Here is a 7,563-nt window from a genome sequence, read left to right as displayed (position 1 = left end):
TTATTAATACGTTAGTCCGGCCGCTCTCCCTGATGTGACATCACACGCGGGTGGTCTTTTTTTATGCGGAAGTAAAAATGTCTTACAAAAACGACGCCAGATGTCACTGTCGTGTATATTTATGTATATTTTTGGGAAAATCTAGTACACATCATTTTCCTACACATTTATTCACTGGGGTCTCTAACCTGCAAGTTGCTCTTTAACTAAAAACTTAAAAGTAGCTCCTAATATGCCCAGTATTTGAAGTACCTAAAGTTGGCTCAACATGATTTAAATGTTATATGTATATTTGTAATTGTGAAACAGAATAATATAATATTAAATGACTATATAAAGAGCGATGGTGCATAACGGGTTCTCCTACTTTTGATACTTCAAGCACATTTTTCTGTCATTCTACTTAATTTACATTTTCATTTGTAAGGCTTTTAGTTGAAATAAAGTATATTCAGATTAAAGTATTGCTCCTTGAAGCAGCACTTAGTAAGAGTTACGTTTTATTTGAGATTGTTCTGTATCTTTTTAATGGTTTTAAATGTATGTATGTGTCATTTTATAAAGTGTTTCTGTCACACTGTGTCTTTATGCATTTCATATTCTTTGTAAAGCACTTTAAATTCCCTTGAAATGTTGAAACGTGCTGCATAAATACTTCTTCCACCTCTCTACATGAGTGTGTGTGTGTGTGTGTGTGTGTGCGTGCGTGCGTGCGTGCGTGTGTGCGTGCGTACGTACGTGTGTGCCTGTTACTGCATAAGGTGCATGAATGTCCGTATGTGTACATGTGCGTTTTCAAAAGAGTTCGTGTGTGTGTGTGTGTGTGTGTGTGTGTGTGTGTGCATGATGAGTGTGTGTTTCTGCTCCCTGGTTTGCCTCCGCCTCTATTAATTGCTTCTAATGCCGTTTCTATTGCTCTCAGCCAGCGAGTGTCACCCTCTATCCTCCGCCCTGACTCCTGCGTCATGACAACGTCAGACTTTCTGAATTGGTGACATCCAATTAGTCTCTGCATCCGAGGAGAAAACGCTCACCGCTCCAATCTAATAAGTGTCCCTTAATACCAAGGGAAGCCTTAAAGCCCAGATTACAGCCTAACCCTGTCTTTTTAAATCCACTGTACCTCACTTTCGCTGTTTTGCCTCTGAACCTCTTTCTACACACACCGACTACTATTTTCTCGAAGTGTGAAAGAGTTTTCCAGAAACGCTTCTCCTTGTCAGGTCAAATTTATTCCAAGCAATTACCTCTCTTCTCTTTGAGCACACATTGGCCCTTTTAGCGTCTAAAACCTATGAGTCAAATGTTCCTCAGCATTATGTCAAAACTGTTGCTGCTTGACATGTCCTCAGGGAGAGATCAGTTCAAATGTAAGTAATGTGGAATATCATTAATTTGTTACAGGGTTATAGTCGTGAAAAATGCATGAGATACCCGTGAGCTTTTGAGGAAGACTAATGAAACAACCTTTACTCAAATAATGAGATATTTTAAGCCTGTATAAGAAATACATCCATTCTTACAACCATCTGTCTCCCTGCTTTATAATTAATTTAATCTTAAACTAGAAGAAGTTTCATGAAAAGTAGTTTTTCTGTAAGCCGGCTCACAAACAGAGCAACAAACCAAATGGAAAACATACCCTCCTTTGGTCGAGGCAACAAAGGCAAGAGCAGAGTAATCCTCTTTCTGTCTTAGTTTCTCTCTCAGTTCATCTTTCTTGTGTCTTCTCTCCTCAGTCAGACTCCCTTGTGCTCAATCTTATGTTTTTATAAGCTGTTTTGTGTGTGTATAGAATTAGATTTAAGGCCAAAAGATCAAGAGGAAAATCTGTTTCTCTGCTGATTGTAGGCCTAAACCAGCAATTGAATCATCAAACATCAAAGTCAAGGTCAAGTCTGCACCAGTTTCTCTTTATTTCTTGTATTCTGTGTGAGACTGCGTTCAACTTCCCACAATAACATTCTTTACAATCACCAAGAGAGAAACCAATCATCCGTTTTGTCAAACCTCACATCCGATTGTCCGACGCATTCAGAAAATCCATTACATCTTTGTGCAAACAGTCATTTATGTGGATGGTTTTGAGGCAACAGCACGTTTTTTACCATGAAGAAATGTTCACTTGCTCTCATTCCTGATTCATATAACATCAAAGCCAAGGTCGGGTGTGAACAAATGGTATTCATCTTTTACTGTGCAGCATGAATCTCAATGTTTATTCTTCTCGTTTATATTCTGAGGTTGCAATAATGGCTGCAGGTAAGATACATTTTCCACTGCCTCAACCCTTTTATTTTGCGCAATGTTTTCCCTCCTGCCTCAAATGAAATATGGCATATTAATAACTACAAACCCTCTGACTTGATGCTGCGCATGAAGCTCGCCTCAGTCTTTGAGGTGAAAAAAGAACAGGATTTCACGGCAGAGAGGTCAAAGCTGTGACTCTTTCTTAAAGGGGACCTATCATGCTAAATGCACTTTTGTACGTCTTTTATACATGAATATGTGTCCCCGGTGTTCCAGGGAACTCACCAAGTGTCAGAAAACACAACCCTCTCTATTTTCCTCCATACCCAAATCTCTAAAAAAGGGGCTGCAACGGATCTGATAAAAACTGATCCAGATTTGAACACTTTCCTGACGTCAGGACGGTGGCGCTACGGCTATTGGGCCAACTCCACCAATCAGGAGGAGACAGCTACGGCCATTGCCGTTTGAAAGCGCTGGAGACGCTGTAGTACATATGCCAGGCCTGTAGATGGTGCTGTTCTCACAGAATCTGCCCTTGCAAAAACAGGGGTAAAAATGGTCAAATTGAGCGAAATGAGGCATGGCTAAAATACATGATCTGTTTGGTATTTTGAAAAAAAAAAAAGTATAAATATGCCTTATATAGGTATGGTCCTATACTATATTATTATAATATAGCATGATAGGTCCACTTTAAGGTACAATGCATAAGAAGTAAGATTGCTTTTGAGTTTAAGTACTTTTTGGGGTTTTCCCTTTTCCTGTAGTATATGTTTGTGTGCATGTAAATGGTCTGCAAAGGCTAAAATCCCAAAGTTGGGGTTTCTCACAACATCACTTTGTAACACTCGTGCTTCTATTGGCTAGCGCTCCAACACATTGTACGTGATATAGGCTAAGGGGCGGGACATGGCTTAGCGGTTGACCAATCACAACAGAGCCGGCCAGCTAACCAATCAGAGCAGACTGGGCTCTGGTTTCAGACAGAGGGTGAAAAGAGGTGCTGCAGCACAGGCAGTATGAGAAAAATAAAGAGCTTTTTGAACATTAAAGCTTGTAAACAAGTCACTATATGTCCTCTTTAATAGATGAAACATTTGTGTCCTAAAATGTCACAAAATCACAGACACAACGGCAGCAATTGCAGAATTTCTCACTGAGATAAATAACTGTATTAATGATTTCTATATGATTTGTACCTGAAGGATACTACTGGACAACAATGTATCTGTGATCTAGCAGGAGTGGCTAAAGCGTTCCCTGAAAAAGGTTTTGAGGAATGCCTCATGACGACAAACGATGTAAGCCAAATGAGATTCAGGTCAATCTGCGCTTCAAATAACTTTTGCCAGCGTCTGATTAGCTCAGCACTTCGGCTTCTTTAAGTCTTACATAACACTGAAACACAAAGGAACTGCACTGCAAATAACCCAGGGAGAGAACCAGATGCAAAAACAATGAAAAAGGAAAACTTGTGGATTTATTCCTGCAATGAAAATGAGCTATTTTGCAAGATATCTGTTAAGAAAAGGCCACACATTATTGAAAGCAAAGCAATTCAATGTGCTATCAACACTATGACTTCCACAGACACCAGGGTTTTCTGTGAATGCTAAATCAACAGGACGGAAAGAAATTGGAATGTTCTGAAAGGAAATATAAAGTGTGTAAAAACCTTTTAATCAAATAGAAAATGAATATGTTTACTTCAGGCAAATGCATACATAAAATAAATGTGCTAGTTGCCATGAAAGTGGAAGATTGAGGCTCAAACTGAAGGGTTTGTGCACTTCAAAGCTTAAAGAAGCATGGCAGATAGGAAATGGAAATGCATAATATGTTTGCATGAATGAGTAAAATCATTAGTTGCATTTGAAGTGAATTTCTGTAAGCCATGCCGTGGAATTTCAATCATAAAGGGAGAAGGAGAGGCCTGTGATCGCTGACTGAACTGAAATTAAAATGACTTGTGTAAAACACAAAGCAGGGTTGTTAGGTTTTTAACATATTATATTAATGCAACAACATCAATAATCTCGTTATGAATAATATATTTATGCAGCACATCTGAAAGCAAGTTACAAAGTGCTTCTTTAGCAGGAGATATGCGAAGGCAGATCAAGAAAACTATTCTGTAAAAACAGTAAAAAAAACATAATAGATGGAAATATAGAAGGAGCATCAAGGTCGTTATAAATCTATTTAATCAGATCTGGCAGATGAGACTAAATAAGAAACTTTATAAGTGGCAAATAGGTTTTAATAAGTATTTGAGCAAGTCTTTCTTTCCAACACAGTCTCACGGCATTTCGTGTTATAGTCACGAAATTAATCTATTGATTCGTGTTCACCAACACGATTTCGCCACTTTTTTCGTGTCGCAATGTAAATAATAACAACTTAGAAGGAAAAACAGATAAATAAAAATACAGATTTCAGTATTCTGACACAGAACAATTTAAGAAGCAATGTATTTCTATTGGTAGTATGTTTCGTGCCTGCACCAAATAATAACAAATTAGAAGGAAAAAAAGATGACAACAAATACAGATGTCAGTATTCTGAGGCTCTGAGCCATTTATTTTCCTCACGGACGGCAAGAAAACTCAGACATTATACCATTTTAAAATAAAAGGGATAGGGTTAGGCTTAGGGTAAGATATTGAGTAAGAACATGTTTTTATGAACCACACAGCTTCTGGTCTTCCAAGACCCGACCGGACAAAAAGACGTGTTGCAGGCACGAAACATACTACCAATAGAAATACATTGCATTTAAAATCGTTCTGTGTGACACGAAAAAAATGTGAAAATCGTGTTGGTGAACACGAATCAATAGATTACATTCATTTCGTGACTAATAACACGAAATGCCGTGAGACTGGGTTGTTCTTTCAGTGTTGCAGAGCTCTGACTAAAAAAAGCTTGATTAACCTCCAAATTGAGTCTGTAGGATCAGGAGATGCTGAAATGAACGCTCACTCAGATAACTAAAGCCAGCCAGAGGAGAACAACTCCCATCTAATAGCTGAGAGTAAAAGGCGTGCTGCAGTATTTTAAACTGACCGGAGTCACAGCGGTGTCTCATGTAAAACGAGAGCTCTTAATGAGTGTTTAACCTAAACTGCATTAAATAAAAAACCTTGATGGGGGAAATTAAAAACCCTTTTACAGGCAGCTATTGAGCAGCAGAGAGTATTCATCCAAGCTTTGCACTTGTGCTGCTTGTGAAGTGAATCACTTAGCACAATGAATCCTAATCAGGTGTTAGACTTTTAACTAACAGAAATTCAATAAGATGGCAAAAAGTAATGGCACTTTGAGCTTCACATGCTGTATGAAAAGTGCTATATAAATAAAGCTTTATTATTATAATTATAAATGACAACAAACATTACATTACATTACATGTTACTTGTTAGACGCTTTTATCCAAAGCGACTTACATACTCAATACTGTGGGCAATCCCCACAGGAGCAATTTGGGGTGAAGTGTCTTGCCCAGGGACACAACGACATGCTGACTGCAGTGGGGTTTGAACCTGATCCCAACACCAACGAACTAGTCCACTGCGCCACAGCCTCCTTCAAACATATGTATAACATGACAGCTGGTGTTAGAGGAAGGCTCTTTGAAATCATATGATCAGGCTGGAGAAAGAAAAAGGTTGGGAAGCCTGGACTATAAGTGTAGGAGTGTGCAGTACTGAGGTCAACACTGCTTTTATTATCCCGCCAGCATGTTAAAATGGGATTAGGGAGTGTTTTAGGTCGAGGGTGACCTGCTGTACATCGACTCTGTCAACACTCTTACTGTCCAACAACCATCTGATCTGATATTCAGCAGCAAGCCAGACAGTCTGAGCCTCTATTCATACAGGGCAGACATGTTAGGATATGTGTGGTTCATGCATAACACTATTATTAGACCATGTGCTACTGTAGACACTCTTATATTTTAAAGCTCAGCCCATAAAAGCTTGAACGGTGGCTAAAAAAACGATGTAGTTGCTGTCTTGACTGTGTTTTCATGGTAGTAAAAGTAGCCAAACAATCAATAAAACTCTGCTGTATTTTCTCCAATATGTCCAAACACATGCAGACAGTTGTTAAGAAAGAACAATATTTCTCCTTTCATTATTGAGCAGGGGTGTCAAGATAACGCGGTATTAATGATAAGCCTGACCGTGATATTTAAACAATGATATTTTGATATTGTGTTATATACACTGTGGTGGAACATTACGGGACATAATTCAGTGTGATAAAGTGTGTGTTGCACCACGGACCTGTTAGAGAGTGTACCGCGTGGTTGTTATCATTCTAGCTTGAGTAGCGTGTATGCAAAGTATTCTTCCCTGCTGTAAACTTAAATGGAAAATAAAGTGTGGAGTTCCATACTCAACACGCTGCCTCCGACTCCCATTCATCGGCTCTACACTGGTGACCCTGACGTTTTCGAGATAGTTTCCGAAGACTTAGTGAACATGGCTGATTGCAATGTTTATATTAAACTGCCGGAGTTTTGGGAACATGCCGCTACGGCGTGGTTCGCACACGTGGAGGCACACTTTGCCTGCCGCCAGGTCCGTGACGAGGACCTGAAGTATTTTCACGTGGTGGCGGCGCTGGGGAGCTCCACGTCGTCCAGGTTGGTCGGATTTATCGCAGATCCCCCACGCCATGTCAAATATGAGGCGATTAAAGCCCTTCTCCTTAAGACATTTAGCTTATCTGCTAAGGAGAGGGCTCGGCAGATTTTTGAGATTCAGGGTCTGGGGGACAGCAAGCCGTCCCAGCTCATGGAGAAGATGCTGAATCTGCTGGGGGGGGAAGATCCCCGGATTTTGTTTGTGGAGACGTTCCTGCGCCACTTGCCGCCCGGATTCAGACAGCGCTGGCCAACACGACCATTACTGAACCCCGCGCCCTGGCTGAGGAGGCTGACCGTTTCTTCCTGGCGACCCAGCAGCCCGGTGCAGATGTGCTGGCTGCAACGCTCAGTGCCCCCTCGCCGGTTAGGAGGGCTTGGGGGGAGCAGACCGCGGCAGCTCCAGGCCGGCGTGGGGACACGGGGGAGTGTTTTTACCACGCGCGGTTCGGGGCCAAGGCGAAGAAGTGCATCGCTCCCTGCAGCTACAAGCCTCCGGGAAACGAGAGGGACGGTGCTCGGTAGTGGCCCTGAGCGTTGGCGGCACGAGCAGGCTTCTCTTCGTTAGCGACAGTGTCTCGGGTAGCTGGTTTCTCTGTGACACGGGCGCTCAACGGAGCGTGGTTCCTGCGTCGAGGGAAGACGTCGCTCGGGGGAGG

This window comes from Trematomus bernacchii, unplaced genomic scaffold (genome assembly GCF_902827165.1).
Source record: "Trematomus bernacchii unplaced genomic scaffold, fTreBer1.1, whole genome shotgun sequence".
Lineage (NCBI taxonomy): Eukaryota > Metazoa > Chordata > Actinopteri > Perciformes > Nototheniidae > Trematomus > Trematomus bernacchii.
The sequence above is the reverse complement of the archived record's forward strand: the minus strand, read 5'-3'. Positions refer to the sequence as shown.